At 42.3% G+C, this 20,104-nt stretch overlaps 1 long non-coding RNA gene across 1 annotated transcript; it reads right to left on the bottom strand.

Moving 5' to 3' along the window:
* Positions 1–17,112: 17,112 nt before the first annotated feature.
* On the bottom strand, positions 17,113–19,055 carry LOC127684711 (uncharacterized). The gene is made up of 3 exons (XR_007977769.1): positions 18,340–19,055; positions 17,748–17,804; positions 17,113–17,600 (listed from the first exon to the last, which is right to left on the bottom strand). It is a non-coding gene; the product is annotated as an uncharacterized LOC127684711 (long non-coding RNA).
* Between the last annotated feature and the right edge of the window lie 1,049 nt (positions 19,056–20,104).

A 20,104-nucleotide genomic window follows, 5' to 3' on the forward strand; every position in this document is an offset into this window, starting at 1 on the left:
ACCAAGTTCTTATACACAGAGCAGTGTGATTGAGAAACCACAGAGGTTAGAGCTGAAAGGGCACAGTTTTCCTTTTGTTGGGGGCTACACCAGCAGGAACATGTGTAGATGCACACAGATATGCCTAGAAGGATGCTTGTACCAGCAGTGTTCACAGTAGACCCAGAGGGAACAACCCAATAGCAGGCCAGAACACAAACACTATACCGAGAGAGACTCACAACAGAATAGAGACAAGTAGAAACACACAGTTTTGAGATACATAAACTACAATGGGGAAAGAAGATGGCCGCACTTCTATGAGTGTCCTGAGCTTGTATGATTCTGTTCATGAAAGCAAACCAGACACAAAACAGCACTGAAGTCTCAAGAGCTGGGAATAGGAGCCCCACCTCTTAGCTATTATCCTAAGGCAGGAAAGACATTTTAGAAGAAACAAGATAATCAATTTGCTATAAGTAAAATTAACCTTTATTCATGAGAATGGGTGGGACATTAGGGAGCAGACCAGAAGTTTCTAGAGTGTTGGCAAGATTGTGTTTCCGGTTCTGTATGCTCTCTCTCTCTCTCTCTCTCTCTCTCTCTCTCTCTCATTTGCTTGCTTATATATTTACTTATATATACGCACATGTATTTATAAATATACATGCATTGTATTTTATAGCAAAATATATACAGAGAAAACATATAAATAACTTATTCACGTAAGACTTCTATGTGCATAGCTAAATCCACACACCCGGAAGCTGATACGCCCCTGCCCCAGCAGTACAGGAGACCCCCCCTGAAGAACCTTCTTGTAGCCCACTGCTGGTCACTCACCACCCTGACTCCACCCACGGTCTTGACTTCCTCATTGCCTCTTTACTCTGGGAAGCCACCTGCTGTCTGTGGATTTGTGGAGCTGGTGTTCAGTCAGGTGACATTATCTTCCCTTTGGAAAGGTGATCCCACCTCCGGGCTGTCTTCTCCTTCGCTACTTGCTTTCCTTGTTGTGGTTCGTTAGTGAGGCTTCTGTTATTGTTTCCTGATTGGCTTATCATTCCTAGGACTTCCTTAGATACCATGAAGCCAGTGACCTTGTTTTTTTATTATTGTGACCTGAGAGGGGCATATACTGATTCTTGGCTAACTAGCATGTTGTGAAAAATGGATATGTTGGACTTAGAGTCAAAAGACCTCCCATTAGCTGGCATGTCTGAGCAGGACTAACAATGAGGGTGTAATAGGGAGGAATGGGAGGGAAGAGAGAAAGCAATAGATGAGAAACGCAAACACATATATACATCTGCTCTGGTCAGCTGTGGATAGACAAGAGGAGACTCGGCCAGGATCAAAAATGGGAGTGACAGAAGCGGCGATGGGCAGCAGCTTGGATTTCTCTCTCTGTGCCCATGTTTCCTACTGAATACACATGTAAGGTGAGCTCAGTCATTCCTTCCCAGATTATACTTGTAAGAAAGTATGGAACCAGATCTTTTTTTCATTTTCTACAGTAGTTCTTATTGTCTTTAAAAAACAACATCATCTCTCGGGTGAAAAACCCTGAACTGTATGTGAGCCCCTAGGGACCCAGAGACTGCAGACCCCCCGGGACTTTGAAGATCAGAGGAGCACTCAACCGTATGCCGGGTACCTTTGCAGGAAAGCCGTGTAACCTCTCCTTCCTCTGGTAATGGTGCAGTCACAAGGCTGTTGTAGGTGTGCAGCAGACAGGTGAATACTGAGGAAAGGTCCTGCATGCTAATTAGACTGTCCATAGATCAGTCAGTCTAGAGAGCTCAATGTCTCTCTTCATTTATTTTCAATCTAAAAAGAAGCTTCACATTAGAAGTGAAATCAGAATACCAATTAATTCGATTCAGCAATTTTCCAAACACGTTCTTCACAGCCATAAACCGGCAATATTTGAAAATTAATTTCATAATATTAAGCTTTACCCCTTAATCTATTACTCACAAAGAGAGAAAGACACATTGATGTTGCTAATATACACACTTTCGCTAAGCAATTTCAATAGCAATATATTAATAACAATAACTCAGACAGTAAAATATGGATATCTATGAGAACAAAATCATTTTTCCATGCTAATCAGTCATCAGAATTGATATTCTGTACCAAGTCCATAAGTTTAAATGGCCAAGACGTCTCAGGGAGTAAAGAATCATTTTCTATGTCAATCGGTCACTGGGCCTAATACCTGGTATCAAATCTATAATTTAAAATCTGAGGTGGGATGTCAACTTTCTTTAAAATAACATCATAGAATTCAAAGTGTCGAGTCTTAAGAGACTTATTTAAGGCCAAGTCACGTAGATCAATGTTTATTACAAAACATTTTATAAGAAACAAAGCACATGGTCCAATGTGGTGGCATATGCCTATAAGTGCATTGGGCACTGAAACAGGGGGATCATGAGGTTGAGGCTAACTTGGCCGGAAGAGTATGTCTCAAAAAAATAACTTATAACAGCAGAAAGGCTGTTTAATTTGATATATCAGAGTCTCGAGTTACTAGTTTATTCACTATAAAATCAATTGGTGAATTCATTGTTGTTTTTCTATTTAAATCAATATATAAGTAACTATGACAAGCAAAGACAGGGAAGGATTAGAAAAAGCTAAATAAACCAGTGTATAAATTAGGATTCAGGTCAGGTTTTGGTTGTGGCTTTAATTTTTGTCTTGTAGTGACTGCCTGGTCATGATGTCTGGTGAGAGGGTCTTGAATGGGAAATGTCTCCCACAGGTTTATGTGAACACTTAGTATTCATTTAAACACTTAGTAGTATGTATTTACCCCAGTTACTGATGCTATTTCAGGAGGTCATCAAACTTTTAAAGGATATACCCTTGCTGGAGGAAGTATGTCCCTGGCAGGTGGAGTTTGAAACATTGTAGCCTTACCACACTTTCTGTATTCTCTCTCTGATTCCTGTGTAGATAAACATGTAACAGTCTGGCTTCCTGTTCCGGGTGCTAGACCATGTTCCCCTGGCATGGTGGACTGTGGCCCTCCAGAAGGAAGGCACATAAAGCCCCCTTTTCTAGGTTTCTTTTGGTCATGGTGTTTTATAACAGCCATAGAAAAGTTACTAATATACTAGCTCCAGGTTTGTTTTTAGATGATCATTTTTCTTGATATGCAACTTACTTGAAATAAAAGTCACTCACTTCAAGTATTAAACAAGTCTTGGTTCCCCAAGATTCATTGCTTATTGGCTTCTAAATCAGTAGTTCTCAATCTGTGAGGCTGTGTATCAGATACCCTGCATATCAAATATTTACATTATAGATCATAACAGTAGCAAAATTACAGTTATGAAGTAACAGAAAAATAATTTTATGGTGGGGGAATCATCACAGCATGAGGAACTATATTAAAGAGTCAGAGTATTAGGAAGGTTGAGAAGCACTGTATGTGAATAGCTAAATATAATTGACTGAGGTTTTATGAAGATTATTAATTTATAATCATGACTGTTTCAATTAACTATAAAATAGTTATTTGAATAACTGTCATCTTGTTTTATGATATTATTTTTTGTCACTTTGTACACCAGGGTTATATGAACTATTATTAAAAACACATTAATTTACTACTTTTTAAGACTTATTTTGCTAAATATATGAATATGTGTGCATCTATGTTTGGGTATATACATATGAGTTGAGGTGTTCTTAGAGACCAGAAGAGGGGATCATGTTGAGTTAGAACTGAAAGTGCTTGTGAGCCCCAAGATGCTGTTCTGGAAATCAGATTTGGGGACTCTACAAGAACAGGATGTTTTCTTGGTTTCTAAATCATCTCTCCAGCCCATTGATGTTCAGTTAGTAAAACAGCACAAATAATGGATCTGGTGTTCTGGGAATAGGCAATCAAAACAAAGAGTTAGCTTGTTTTGGTCCATAGAGATGATGCACAGGTAAACCATGGGAGAATATATGTATGTAATATAAAATAGCCATGGAAACCATGTGAGAATATACATATGTAATACAGAGTAGCCATGTAAACTTGTGAGAATATACGTAATACATAGTAGCCATGAACAGTTTTAATTCAAAGAACTGAGCTCTATATCTATGTGAATTTTAAGTTTATATTGCATTATGAATGAGTGAAGTCATTATATTCAAATTAATTTCTTCAGTTGTGTATAGCTTCTGATCCTTTTGTACATTTAGAAATATCTTATTTAATATTTAGTATGCTCCTTTTCTGTTTCCACCTCCCTTTGGCAAGAGAATGCCATTAGTTGTTTTAGCCTCACCTCTGAAATGTATATACTGTGTATCACTTTTTATTATACACTTTTATGTCAATTCATTGATTTTTTTCCCATTGGCATATTTTTTTTAAAAAAATTTCCATTTGTAATGAGAAACATTTAATTTCATAGAATACAGTATGCCTCTGAGTAGCCTGTTCCTCAAACAGGGTTTATGCCAACTTGAGATATGCTAGAGTCATTGGGAAAGGGTGGACTCTCAGTTGAGAAAATGCTACCATGTGCACAAGTCTGTAGTCTACTTTTTGATTAGTGATTGATGTGGGGCCCAGCTCACCAAGAACAGAGCTACTCCTGAGTTGGTGGCCTGGGTGTTATAGGAAAACAGGCAGAGCAAGCTGTGGAGAGTGAACAAGCCAGTAAGCAGCATCCATCTAGGGGCTCTGCTTCAGTCCCCGACTTCAGGTTCCTGTCTACTGTTCCTGCCCTGGCTTCCTTGAATGATGAACCACACACTATAACATAAAATAAGCCTTTTCCTTCGCAAGTTCATTTTGCTCATGCTGTTTTGAAACATAAGTGCTCTCTCTCTCCCTCTCCCTCTCCCTCTCCCTCTCCCTCTCCCTCTCCCTCTCTGTCTCCCTCTGCCCTGAAGAGATATCTGTGAGTCATTTTCAACCACCTGATTCCATGTGACCATGCGATCGATTTGGTTCTGTAGAAGATGACTTTCTATGACCTGAACCACAGCACATGGATCAATGTCGGGGACTCCAGCATTATTTGAATTGTATCATCTAACCTCTGTCTCACATCCATTTGTTTTAAAGCTGGTATTTACAAGTAGCATTTCTCCAGTTGTGAAATCTGAGCAAAAATCATATGTTTCATCTAGCTACAGCATATCTTTCATTTTTTAATTGATGGTTTCTCATTTTTTCTGTTTAAACATTTGCCTTACTATTTATTTTAAGAATTTCATGCACAAGGACTGTATTTACATCATTTTTTTGGTCCCATGGTGTCTCCTTCCAACTCCTACAATCTTACCTCCATTTCCTCTCCAACAAGTCTCCCTCAACTTTATGACCCCTTCTTTAACTATTGGAAAGCATATGTGTATATAAATATAATCTGTGAAATCTATTTAATGTTACTGATGTGTATGTACATTTAGGCCTGAACATTTGGGATTAGGAAACCTATCAGGGTTCTCATCCTTGGAGTCTCTCAGTATCCAGTGACTGCCTGTAGCTTTCATCTGGGGTGGGTGTAATAGTACCCTTAAACAATGGGTGCTTCTGAAATCTCATTGATTTAAGTTTTAATGTTCTTTTCTAGCTAAGTTGCACTTGGATGCTATCAGCTGTGTAAATACTATTGTGTCTTCTTCCTCTGCGTACCATACTAGGGACCCATGATGTCAATTTAGCTGTTATTCATGAGTCTCTCTTTGCTCACCTTTTCCATGGTGGTCGCCCAGATTATTCACTGTGGAGTTACCACCCCTGTCTCCAATTGCACTAAATAGTCTATGTGAGGATCCTTTGCATTGTCTAAAATCGTATCTCGAATAAAGGCTTCTATTGGTAATTTCATGTTGAAATCAATTTTTACTGTGGTTCTTGAAAAAAAAAACCCAGATAATTCTCAACTCCTTTATGATTTCAAGATTTATTGCTAGAGTGAGTCTTCTCTTGAAAACTAAGCAAACAGTGATTTGTTACAACCTCTTTCTTTCCCGAATGCCCCTGTGAACAGACTTGCACCACATTTGCTGTGGGAGCTCACTTTCATTTGGTAAATCACAGCTGGTCTCTGTAACCTCCCTTGAGGGGCTCGCTATGCCAGGCTTGACTCAAGAAAGTTTTCATGCCCTGGCACATTCTCCTTGTTTTCATTTTATTATCTTATTTTATTTAATATTCCTTATTCCTGGTACAGAAATACAATCAGTTATCAGTCTACATTCCCTTCCTTGTAGACACAGAATCAATCACCCTCTGGACACTGCTAGCAAAGGTGAGGTGGCCATGACATGAGATGTCTGTGGTGCTTGGTATTAATTGTCAACTCGACACAGCATAGAATCATGGAAGGGGTCTCGATGAGGCAGTGTCTCCATTAGGATGGCTCACGAGCAAGACTGCAAGGGATTTTTCTTAAACTGGGTTAATTGTGGTATAGAGACCCATCCGAAAAGTAGGCAGCACCAGTCCTTTTATTTGGATCTTGAATTACAGAACAGTAGAAAAGGCAGGCTGAGAGTAATCATGTAGGCATGCATACATGATTTTTTTCTTCTGATCTTAACTATGGATGTGATGTAACTAGTTGCTTCAAGTTACATTGTAGCAACTGGGCCTAGACTTCTCTGCAGTACTAGTCAGAAGCTGGAAGCTGTGAGTTAAACTAAACCCTTTCTTCTCTAAGTTGCCCTTGTCTGGATATTTCATCACAACCAAGGAAATTAAACCAGAATTGTATCTGTATGTGTTTACAATTCTTACTAATGCTTGGATATCTATTCCAGGGCTTCAAGGACCTTCCACAGTCTGAGGATGGAAAATGGGCAGGGTCTGCCTTTGTCTTCAGAAATGAACTCCATTCATAGGTGTTTCTGCTGACAGCTCCAGGGACAGAACCCACTGATGTACTACAGACACATCTAGGAAAGATCAGAGAGTCAAGTTCTTTTTGTAAAAGAGTTCATAGAAACCTTATTTATAATAGCCAGAAGCTGGAAAAAAACCAGATGTCCTTCAACAGAGGAATGAATACAGAAAATGTGGTAAGTTTACACAATGGAGTACTACTCAGCTATTAAAAATGATGAATTCATGAAATCCTTAGGAAAATAGATGGACCTAGAAAATATCATCTTGAATGAGGTAACCCAATCACAAAAAACCACACATGGTATGCATTCACTGCTAAGTCGACCAAGATAAAATCCACAGACCACACGAAGCTCAAGGAGAAGGAAGACCAAAGTGTGGATGCTTCGGTCCTTCTTAGAAAGGGGAACAAAATACTCACAGGAGCAAATATAGAGACAAACTGTAGAGCAGAGACTGAAGGAAAGGCCATCCAGAGACTGTCCCACCTGGGGATTCATCCCAGATACAATCACCAAACTCTGGTACTATTGTGGATGCTAAGAAAGGCTTGCTAATAGGAGTCTGATATAGCTGTCTCCTGAGAGGCTCTGCCAGAGCCTTACAAATACAGAGTTGGATGTTCACAGCCAACCATTGCACTGAGTGCAGGGTCCCCAATGGAAGAGTTAGAGAAAAGATTGCATATGCTGAAGGGGTTTGCAACCCCATAGGAAGAATAACAATATCAACCAACCAGAGCTCCCAGAGCTCCCAGGGACTAAGCCAACAACCAAGGAGTTCACATGGTTCTGACTGCAAGTGTAGCAGAGGATTGCCTTGTCAGGCATCAGTGGGAGGAGAGGTCCTTGGTCCTATGATAGATGTAGGGAAATTGAGGGTGGGAAGGCAGGAGTGGGTGGGTGGGTGGAGGAACACCCTCATAGAAACAGGGGGAGGGGGATTGGGATAGGGGATTTTTGGGAGGGGGATATCACTTGAAATGTAAATAAATTTAAATAAATAAATACATACATAAATACATAAATACATGAATAAAATTTTTAAAAAGTAAAGAAAAAAGAGTTCAGTGTTTTCCTATGCAAAACTGAATTCTTTTTTTCTAAAACGCACGGGGAAAAATGTGCATGAGAATGGTAGCTAGCAATGATTGTCACCATAACATCTAACCTCACGGAAGGATGCTACACAGATCTTTCTATTGTCTGGTTCTGGCGTAATTGCAATGCTTGAACCATCTCACTTGAAGAAGACATACATGCATCTTTGTCAGTTCCAATTGAAGTATCCAAAACATTTATTTTCCTCTCAATCAACATAAATACAGTGAGAGGCCTGGAAAGCTTAAACAGAGCTTCGGTAATTTGAAGGCAGCGTAGATGACAGGTCTTCACCCCACATGTTCACGGCTGCCTATGTGAAGGAAGAAGGGCAAACTCTGTACATTTTATATTCAATATGACACTCTACCGAGTGTCTCCATGACCCGTGGCTCATGGGCTCACCTTCCTAACCCTGTCCTTCTTCATACTCAGTTCTCAGCCTTATGTTCCTTCCGCCAGGGGGTTTGTCCTGACCCCCGACCCCTTTCTTGGATCTCCAATCAATGCCCTGAGAATTAAGACAAAGCTTCTGGAGAAAAAATACACCTGTTTTCAGAAAGGATAGTATCATCCTCAACAGGCTCCTGAGAAGGTTCTCAATCTGACCCACACAAAGCTAGAAACCATTTCCTGCAAATAAAAGGAGACATTGTCTGCTCTTTGCTGAGAAATAGCCCCTGGGGAGCTACCATTGATTATCTCATGCTTTGGAGAATAAGATTTCTTTTGAATGGGATACTGAAGAGACAATGGTCATTCTCCAGTCACTGTGCATATTGACTTACAAACTAATCCTTGTTGCAAGCCTATTTTTCCCTTAGAAAAGAGTGCTTCCCATTTGTCGGAGTCTTGGGGAAGAAAGAGCCTGAGAGATGCTAGTGTATTGTTCAGTGCAATCTGGTGATAGTGCTGGGTTTGCAGGCGTGGATTACTCAATTCCCAAAGCACACATGCGTTATAAAGCAGGAGGCAGTGACGAGTGACCTCAATGGACACTAATGCATCGGTTTGCTTTCTTTAAACCTGAAACACAATCCCCTTTTGAAATTATTTTTTAAAGTAATTATGTGTATATAAAACGCCACCACCCCTTTGTCCATTCTTAATCACTGTAGATTCAGGTGTGCTGGAGCCTGAGACAGTGACTCAAAGATTAGGAACTTTTGGGGGGGGGGGACTTGACTTAGCTACTGTTTGACTGTCCTGTGTGGTCATGAGCGCTGTGAAATTAACAGCATCCAATTCAAATGCTGAAAGTCTAGTTTGCCTACAATTCTGGCACTTAAGTGTCCTAGGGATGACTTGGGCTTTATTTTAAAACGCACTCTCACAACACAGACACACACATAGAGAAGCACACATACATTCAACTCACTTTGACGCACACCCAATCATATACTCTCATACCTATGTGCACTCATGCACATGCAAACACACACACACACATACACACACACACTCCTACAGATACACTCATATATGCTGATACATATACTCACTGTTGGTGTTCTGTCTAAGCTCCACCCCACACCTACCTGGCAATAGCCAGGTATGCCCTGCTCCAGAGATCTGGCCCACTGTAAGAGAGGCTACTTGTCCCTCCTCTCCCTCTTTGCTCTCTCTGCTCTCCCACATACTCTCACCTCTCTGCCCCTTGGGCTCCCCCCACCCCACATGGTCATGGCCGGCCTCCACTCCACTTCTCTACTCTCTCTCTCTCTCTCTCTCTCTCTCTCTCTCTCTCTCACACACACACACACACACACACTCTCTCTCTCTCTCTCTCTCTCTCTCTCTCTCTCTGCCTTTCTCTACTACTCTCATTCCCTACTCTGAATAAACTCTATTCTATACCATACCTGTGTGTGTGTGTGGTCCCTCAGGGGGAGGAAGTGCCTGGACAGGGGCCTGCCTGGGCACCCCCTTCCCTACGCTGCCATGCCACACTCCCTTACCCCCCCCCCATCCTCTCTTTTTAAACCTTCATTTGATGCTGTGACTTCGGATGAGAAACACCGTGGGTTTTGCTTAAGCCCTTTCACTCATAGACTCTCTCTCTCTCTCTCTCTCTCTCTCTCTCTCTCTCTCTCTCTCTGTGTGTGTGTGTGTGTGTGTGTGTGTATGTGAACTTCCCTGTGCCTGTCCATATACATGTCAGAAGTTTATATCACTCTCCCAAACCCTTTTGAGTCAGTGTCTCTCACTGAACTTGGGACCCTTCATTTTAGGGTGACTGACTGGCCAATGACCGCCCACCATGAACACTACTCCAACAGCCTAGAGCTCCTGGGAATCCACACCCAAGCCCTCATAGTTGCACACACAGCAAATACTCTAGCACTGAGCAATCTTTCTAGCCACATACCAACGATGTTGATGAAACGATTTTGTTTTATAGATAGTCCCCACAGACCTGCCCACAGGCCAATCCAATATAGATAACCCCTTCCTGAGATTTCCAGTCTCAGGTGATTATAGACTGTGTCATGTTGCCAACTGAAACTAACCAACATACTGTCCATTTTTGAATTTGGTTTCTGCTTGTCAGTATGTTATGTACCTGGCCATCCAGAATGTTCTGTGGGACTCCAGCGGTCATGCAGTTGCCCAGAGTTCATTCCCTTTACTCTGGTCACATCAGTGTCATTTGTCTGTAACATTCCTTTCATTTTTTACCTTGCCCGTTGTCGTTAGGAAAAACAGCCAGTCTGTAGGTCTAGTACTGGTCAGCTGACCTCACATGGACTCTGTCATAGAAAAGCCACAGCCATTGGCTTGAGTGAACATGCACTGCCTTGGGTTTGATTACAATGGCCGCATTGTGATAGAATCATAGAGAGATACAAGTTTCCCACAATCCCTCATACCCACCTATGTAACTCAAGGAACCCATAGCTTGTGAACACTATATCTCCTAGAAAACTCAACAGCTCCTAGAGAGACTCTCCCAGGAACGAGGCCCTCCTAGAGAAGAAGCTGGCAGAAAATGAAACTAAAAACCAGCTCTGGTGTCCTGCATTCGAATAATCCTTAAGGAACTGCACAGAGTTAGTCGGACCTTGACCACCATTGCTCCATCAGGTTTTACCATGTGCAGAAGGAAAACACAAATTAGCCCCAATTTATGCCATGTAACAAATCCTGCACCCAGGGACTTAACCCACATGCTGTGTCATTTACGCAGAAAGAGCAATGTGTAGCAATGGCCACCTGTATTCATATACGGAACACTTCAAAGCTCACAATATATTTTCTCCCTGAATCTAGTTTCTGCTGTTCTCGTGGGCATATTTGTTGCCTTAATTTTAACATCCATTTTCCATGTTTTTTTAAATGGGTGTGAATGCATTTATCAGAAATCTGAACCATCATAGATGTGGAAAGGACTAAAACACATTGTGTTGGGCACTTTGCCTTGTGTGGAAGCATTTTGTTTTGTTTTGTGCGTGCGTGCGTGAGTGCATGCGCACTTTATTTTGTTATCATTTTTTGGAATATCTAATATCTCTTTCTGTTAAGGCACACACAGCAGAACCTGATAACACTATGAGACTTACCCCTCTTCCAAGACTAGCCAAATCAGAATGCAGCTGGAACATCATGAGCTGCAAAATCCGCCATGCCAACCATTGTGGTAATTTTGAGCCCAGTGGAGGGAGCTGTTCTTACACAACAGGCTCAAGACCGAAACCTACATTTCTCCTCCACCATACCTTAACCAACCCAAGGAACCTGGGTTTAATTCTGATTTGACTAACAAGGGGCCAATCTTATTTTAAATGAAGATAGGAAATTGCCCCCCTTCTGCCTGGGTTTGCTGCAGCATTTCTAAGCAAAGCACACTGTCATGGCTGGGTCTTCTCTGTTGTCTGCTAGTTAAGTGCACTTTCTGCTTTGACACTTCCTGTCTCTGTCTGTCTCCCTCTGGGTAGAATGGATTTCTAGCGAGACGAGACGTTAACAGATTCCAATGTATGATACCCATGCCCGCTCCAGCTCACGAGCAGGTGCATTTTCAGAGATAGCCAACGCTCAGGGCTTTGGCAATCCTGTCTCCTCTAGGCAGAGAAAGCCACTGTGTGTTGCGAAAGGAACGGCTTCTTAAAAGAAATAGAAACATGTACAGTGAGAAAGAAAGATGCTTTGCTTTCCTCTTCTCTGCAGAAGGGAAGGAGAGCGTCTAATAAACACTCACTAGCTTAGCTATAGGAAAACAGAGCTGGAGAGGAGTAGAACGCCTTCTTTGAAGTCATTGCACATTTTATAATACAAGGAAGTGATTTGTCTGGGTTATTTTAAGTGAAACAGGGAGGGAAAAGGACTTTGATGCAATATACATATATTAAATAAGGTTTTTCTTAATTTTTGTAGCTTTTGGGTAATTTTTTTCCTGTATCATATTAAGGGCTTGATCTGAGATTTTTTAAAAAAAGACCCAAATTGCTTTCCTTTCAGGCTCGCCTTTAATGTGTGTCAACTTTCATTAGGTTTGAACTCTCAGTAACAACGAGCTCCCCTCTCATCACCATCCCTGTATCACAGCATATAATAATCACTAAGGGATGCTGTCCTACAAATCTGGGTTCCTAGAAGCGATTACTGGATTACTGTCATCTTAAAAATGTAATTCCAAGCAAGACTCCTTATTTTTAGAGAAGGAAAAAAAAATCACTTCTCTATGAAGCCATAATGGGGGCAGAGGTATGGATGGAAAAAATAATCCTAAATGCATTATGGATAAGTTGGACTGTAATAAACCCAGGGAGGCTTCTTATTCTGAGGAACAGTGGGAAGTCCATCAGAGATCAAAGCCTTGTAATAGCCAACCACATTAATAAAGTCACAGGGATCATCGGGGCTGGAGGCTCATACAGGGCTGCCACTCAGCCAGTCCGCTCTGGCTTCCCACCGTCTCCAAGAGGTAAAATCCGAAAATGGGCTGTGTCTTTACCAGAGCCAGCATCTGGCTTGAACTGGGATTCTCCCCAGGGCTATGGAGGCTGCGTGTGTGTTTTGTGATATTATTACCTTTCGGAGGTCTCAGTAGTTAGAGTCGAACGAATGGATCCAAACACTGAGGATGAACAGTGAGCACAAGGCCTGCCGTCCATGACGGAGCAGTGCAGACGACCCCCTCTGGCTTAGTTGTTCTGGGAAAAGCTGGTGGCATCTTTTTCTGACATTTTAGGAGCTAGTCCTGAAACTTTGATTTTTCCTCATTTCTTCTAATCTCTTTGCTAACAAGCTTCCTCATCTCCTCACCCATTTTATTTCTACCAAATAGAAATCTGAATACCCACTGTGTGCTCATTGGTGCTAAGCTCTGAACGCACAGTGGTTAGCTGTTATCAGGAAGACGTTTCTTCCCTCCCCTTGTTCCTCCTCTCCCCCTCCGTGTGGGCCTCCACCCTTTCCTCCTGCTCAGTTTTTGTTCTTTCTCTTGTCATACATAAACTAGGAGCAGCATGATATTTTAAATATATATATTGTGGGATAGCTACATCAAACTAATTAACTTCACTTTTGTGTCGAGGACACTTAAAACCTGAGGATTTATATTTTGTTGCAAAAAAAAAAAATAGTCATTTACAAACTACTGAATGAGCTACAAAGTTCCAAGAGAGGGATAAAAATCTATAGATAAGCTTTATGTAAAGATTTCTTTAACAATGAACCCCCTCACCCCTTGTGGATGGCTTTGTCTAAAGCATATTATGCTTTATAGAATTTTCAATTAACAGAAATGTTTCTTCAGAATTCAGTGGAGAAGGTGTAATTACTTCCTTCCAATGTCCTCATGTCTTGGAGTTTGGTCCATGGCCTCCTTGAAATGAGCCATTTCTTAGACATGTGGCTTACCAGATCCTGTCTTCTGTCAGCCCATCATAATTACCGTCAGCTGTCAGCTTGGCACAAACCTGGGTAGAGGGACCCTTGGCTGAAGAATTGCCTACACAGACTCACTAGTTTTCCCTAGAACATTTGATAACTGATACAGGAGGCCCAGCCCACTGTTGGCGGTGCTATCCCTAGGCTGATGATGGGCTTGGGATACGTAAGAAAGGTAGCGAGACGTAAGCAGCATCGTTACCGTCTCTATTCCAGTTCCTGCCTCCAGGTTCCTGCCTTGAGCCCTTGCTCTGGCTTCCGCTCCATAATGTTCAGTAAGCTATAAGCCAAATGCACTCTTTCTTTACATTGCTCTGAGTATGGTGTTTATGACAGCAATAAGAAAGCAAACCGGGACACCCACAGAGAGGCTGCCTCAGTTTACCCGCTCTGTAGTAGGTAGTCTAATCCCCTCCCTTTGTTCCATGTCTACACCTTACATACACACAAACACACAGATGCACACATTCATACACATGAACAAGAACATGCACACACACAAGCACATTCAGTTGCACACAGTCACACACACATGCACACAGTCACACATGCACACACATTCACACACACTTTTCGTTTCAGTATATGGTATTTACTCTCAGACAATTTCACGCTTGTATACACTTGATCCCTTTCACCCACACATGCACTACACACACTCACATACACACACACACACACACACACACATGCATGCATATACATACCCAACACATACCCAACTCCTGTCCCATTCCCCGACATTGCAGAAGAATCCCTCTTGCCCTTTCACGTCTCTTGTTCACGTCTTGTCTGATGAAGTCAATCTGCTGCCTACGGGAAGGTCAACTTACCTTGTTGCCTTGACCCTGTGTCAGCAACCTCAGCTTCAATGAGATCATAAACAAAACCAGCCATGGCCACGCCTTGGCGCATCCAGAAGGGAGCATCTCACAGCACCCATCCTGCCTTTCCCCCGGGGAAGAAACATTCTCGTTTCTGTGGGGGCAGTCACCTTGCTGTGAGAGTTTTGTATTTATTTGGTTTGTGATTTCATCCAGTGTCTTTATCCGCAAGGTGCGCAAACTCTGTGTGGCAAATGCCCGTTTTATCAGCGAGAACTCGGTGCCCGTGGCTGAGTGGGTCTTCTGTGAGTGAGACTTACATGACAGTGTGCGCTCCAAAGTGGAAGAGAAGAGGAAACAGTAACATATTCACGTCAGTGTTTCTGCATGCAGCCTTTCCACACAAACGCCGTTTTCTGGTCTGAGCCGTTCTTCTCTGTCATGATCAGGGTTATCTGTCACTTTGCAGTTGTGACTGTTTCTGCAGATGGGTGTTAAATTACAGACCTGACCGGAGCAGCACATGTGGCCAGCCTTTGCCAGCGCCCTTTAAATGTCCATTTTTTGACACGGGAGCAGTGATTCAGTGGGGGCACCCCATATAAACCACTTTAATCATTAAGGCAGTTTCGTCCTGGATGGGCTTTGTCGGGCTTTGGAGAAGCCAGGATTATTTTTGAGGGCCGGCTGTGCAGCTGCGAGGACCGGAAGAGGGCTTTTGAAAAGCGACCCTGTGTTGCGTCAGGGTGTGACGCATGTTGCGCCCACACAGATGCAGTTTCAGAAAGCTCATTTGACTCTTGCCCCAACGTCTAAGTGTTTATGTAGGTCCAGCATAGATTTGGTGCAATTGTAGTTAACTGGAAGTATCTGGTTTTTCGTTTGTTTTGTAATAACTTGAGTTTACTAGCTTTAGGAGGTTTTTGTACGCAGAGGTAGATTTAGAGAGTCACCAATTACGATAATCATACCTTTCTTTCTAAATGTAGTTTTCTTTTTTTCACACTTTATAAAACTAGCATATTCTACCCCTCATAAACACATTCAGCATTAATATCTTTATCTATTTATTTTTATTATTTATTTACTTATTCACTTTACATCCCACTCACTACCCCCTTCCCCCTCCCCCCCTCTTCCCTCCCTCCCTCCCCGTAACCCTTTCTCAGAATCCTTCCCTGTCTCCCACTCCCTTCTTTTTGAATCTGTTTTAAGAATGTTCCTAGTTTTGGACAGTCTATATTCTGACAAAAACCACCCCTCAGCTACAGAGAGAATAAGTTTCCATCTGTGGCAGGTGTTTGCTAATTATTATTATTATTATTATTATTATTAGTTTGTCATGTTCATTATAAGGGAAAGTATTGCAACGTTTTTATTCTTTTTTATACTTTTAAACTTTTTTATAGTTAATGAATATTTTTTTAATACAGCATTATACTTCAAGCACTACATGCACTGGTTGATGTACTTGTAGTCAAAGGGCAGTGCGCTTAATGGGTTGCCTTTGATGTTCCGTTTTAGAGCTATCTCTCCCTAAGGTTACTGAACTTAACATTCCCTCCTCCATGCCAGAGTGGGCACATGGCCAAGACAAACCAATGAGGGATCTTGAGCATATGTGATTTGTCTCAGGAACGAGCACTGAGGTTCTGAGTTCGATTCCCAGCAGCCACATGGTGGCTCACAACCATCTGTAATGGGATCTGATGCCCTCCTGACTTCTTGGGGTTGTGGAAACATCTAGAAAGAAGATAAAGTCCCTGGGTGCACTGAGGACATCCTATGTAAGGGTGTAACTGGAGAGCCTACAGCCAGGTGGGAGGCAACACACTCCCCAGCAGAGAGCAGAGCTGAAGGTGGAAGAGAAGGAATCCAAGAGCAAAACCTGGGAAGCCTGCAGAGCAGAAGAGCATCCTAAACCCTGCTATGTGCTGTGCCAAGGACCAGGAGGACCAGGAGGACCAGGAGGACCAGAAGGACCAGACGTGGTCTCAGTCTGTTCAACCTTTTCCCCAAAGACGACTCACAAAGCCCGAGAAGGTGATCTGATGCTTCACGTCTTGCAAAGTTTACTCTTGACATTCGTCTAGTCTTTTCTTCATCCAAAACCTCAAAGACTTAAGCTTAATTACACATTTTGTGTGACTGGTTTGTGAGTGTGCATCCTTACAGGCCAATTCTAAAGTAATTGTCCTAGTCCCCTTGATCAGCCCTGTTGGGAGCATCTTTTTCCAAGACTCGGTAAAGTCACTCTTAGGCAAGTTTAAACCTCAAAGAGCCAAAGAAACAAAAGCAAAACAAAACAACAACAACAATTTAAAAAAAAGCCCTGTATTTACAATACTTCCAAAGCTAGCTCAGGAGAGGAGGAGGGTCACACTATAATCCATTCCATTTCAATTTCAAAAGGCAGTGCCACTGATCAAAAGACACTGTGAACAGTATGTTTCTGTAAAATGAATTCTGACAATGTTCTGTCAAACACATCTCTTACTTTAGCTTTCCATTTGGAGGGGAAAATGGAGGTGGCCAGGAAAGATAAATAAAACAGAGACCGGGGATGTTGGAGGCTGCCGCTAGGTCTGATTTGTAGAATTTCTGTAGTTTTCTAACCCTGGGGGTCTTAGTCCAGATGGTGGAGCACAGCTTCTGAGCCCAGGGTGTCTCTGAACATACTCTTCCATTTCGCCAGGATAATGGACATCATAAAGAAATGCTCTCTTTGGTTACCACTGGTTCAATTTCAGGAGGGTCAAGCTTAGGAACCTCATGGTTTGAGAATAATTTACTCATGAAACTGAGATGCAGAAAGCACTCTTAGATAAATCTCCCAGAATTCCGTGTGTTATATTCTTCAGACCGTAAGGGAAGCGAGGTAGTAATTGGCCGGTTGCTCACACTGGTTCGTAGGCGGTGTGTTCTGCTGACCTTTAAAAAAAAAGAGAACACTTGAATTAGTGGCATATGCATATTTAGGCATTTAAAATCGTTCTCCTTTGGGGGTGTGGCTCGATTGGCATAAAGCACTGTGTTTAGTTCCCAACACCACATAAAAGTGTGTGTGATGTAGCTCACCTCTGTAATCCAAGCAGCTGGGAGATAAAGGTGGAAGGATCAAAGGTTCAAGCTCAGCTGTAGGTAAACAGAGATTTTGAGGCCAGCCTGGGCTACTTAAGGCCCTGACCCAACAACAACAACAACAACAACAACAACAGCATATTACATCATTTATTTCACATGCATGAGCATCTGTGTATATGCATGCTCTCATGTAAGCATGTTCATGCCCACCCCCTCACACACCCTGTTACACACACTAAACAGTTCCTGATGGCCTGTGTGGGGCCACCTGAGAGACACCGTTGGTAAGTCAGCTATCATGTGGCACTTTCAGGAGCCTGTACAAACCTGTCTTGATAATATAAAAAATCTGTCTGATTTGAGACCTGGCTCACAGGGTGACTGTTCCTGCTAAGGATGAAACTGCGAACATGACTCAAACACAAATGTGCAGTGAACCAGATGTAATTTTAATTTTTCAACAGTTTACTCCTGACCCTGCATCGATGACATAGATTATTCATGGCAACGCTAATAAATGCTAAGTATTCGTTGTATGGCATACAGTCTATATTGTTTAAGTCAATTTATTGATTTAAATACTCACCTCTTCCATGCATGCTTACTGAAAAATTCATAGTTTCTGATCTCTAAGGTAAAAAATAATTCAGAAAATGTGAAGAACTCATTACAACAACCCTAAACCTTAGCTTATCCTGAGGTGACATGTTCTCATGGCGTCTACTTACTGGAGTACTTAATGTTTTGCTTATCTAAAGCTAGACTTGGTCCAGGAGGAATAGCATTATGAGTCTCTAATAAGACAACAGACACTTTGTGGGATGCATTGCCTGTGCACCTCTTTTCCCTTCCTACAGCTCCATAGGTATCAGTTATGCTGTGTGAGGAAGGAGTCTAAGGAGTGCCTGCTTGCCACCATGAACAAGTGTTATCATGTGTTTCCTCTGCATGAAGAATTGGGGAAGAACTGGATTGGCTGTTTCAGTTTCCTGGTGTCACATGTGGCAGCATTTGTTAGGATTCTGTCTAAGCTCCGCCCCACAGTTACCTGGCAACAGGTAAGCCTGGCCCTCTATAAGAGGGGCTGCTCGCCCCCTCCTCCCTCTCTTACTCCTGTGTCCTGCTTGCTTCTCTCTTGCCCTTTTGGGTTCTCCTCTCCCCCTTCCCATCTCCCCTCTCTCCACATGGTCATGGTGGCCTCTACTGTCTCCTTCTCTCTGCCTTCCTCTGTCTCTGCTACCCTCCTAACTCCCCTCTCTATGCCTTGAATAAATTCTATTCTATAATATACTGTTGTGTGGCTGTTCCCTCGGGGGGGGGGGGAAGGAATGCCTCAGCATGGACCTGCTGAGACACCCCCTTCTCCCACACCTTACCACACCCCCTAGAACATATTCTTTCTCTTTCTCTTTTTATAAACACATCAGCATTTAAGGTATTGTCTGTGGCTGCAGGATTCCGGAGGTTCTGCTGGGTGAGGACGTGCTTCCACGTTCATAGGACGTGTGTCAGGTTCTTTTGTCTGTTACCAAGAATCTTCTGACCCCAACCATGTAACACTTGAGAGTGCTGCATGAAACTGGGTTCTCCCGGGGTGAAGACTCTGGAGGAAATAACAAGCTGAAGTCACATCCCTTCCACAATTTCACCTCTGAAGTGACAGCCCACACTCACGAGGGGTTTGCCTATGCGTGTGTTTGCATCTGAGGAATCACTGAACCACTTTTAGTGCGACAAAATATAATGGCTGGATATGAGCACTGGACATGACTTTTATTTATTAGCCACAGGAAGTAGTCGTTTCTGACCATCTCCCAACTTGGCTTTGCTTATTTATTTTAAATGGACTCATTCATTTATCTCTCCTATGCTGTGCAGTGCAAGCATCTCATCAAGGGACTCTTGAACCAAGCCTGGCACAAGAACCTCTCCCCAATCCACTCAACCCCCTTCTGCCTCTGGAAGGACCATATATGACTGTAGTTTTCATCCACCACTCATTTGCAGGAACAAGGGCAAATTCACACCTCTAAGATACAGCATGCCTATCGATTAAGTGGGTAAAGCAGATAGGATGAGATGTATACACAGATTAAATAAGAATAAAATGGGCCAATCATCTGCCCAACAAACGATAAGTGATAACTTATATTTACACCAAGATAATTACTCATTGGAATTTAATGAGTCACCACTGTTAGGATGAATGTGGAACCTAGAAAACACTGAAAACCTGCTTCGGAATTGAGTCCCATTCTGCTCTACTTTCCTGAAAAATACTTGATCAATAAATATCCTGTATACAGCGAAAAGCCAAACACAGAAGCAAACAACATATAACAGTGGAAACC

The sequence above is a fragment of the Apodemus sylvaticus genome, chromosome 5 (assembly GCF_947179515.1).
Source record: "Apodemus sylvaticus chromosome 5, mApoSyl1.1, whole genome shotgun sequence".
NCBI lineage: Eukaryota > Metazoa > Chordata > Mammalia > Rodentia > Muridae > Apodemus > Apodemus sylvaticus.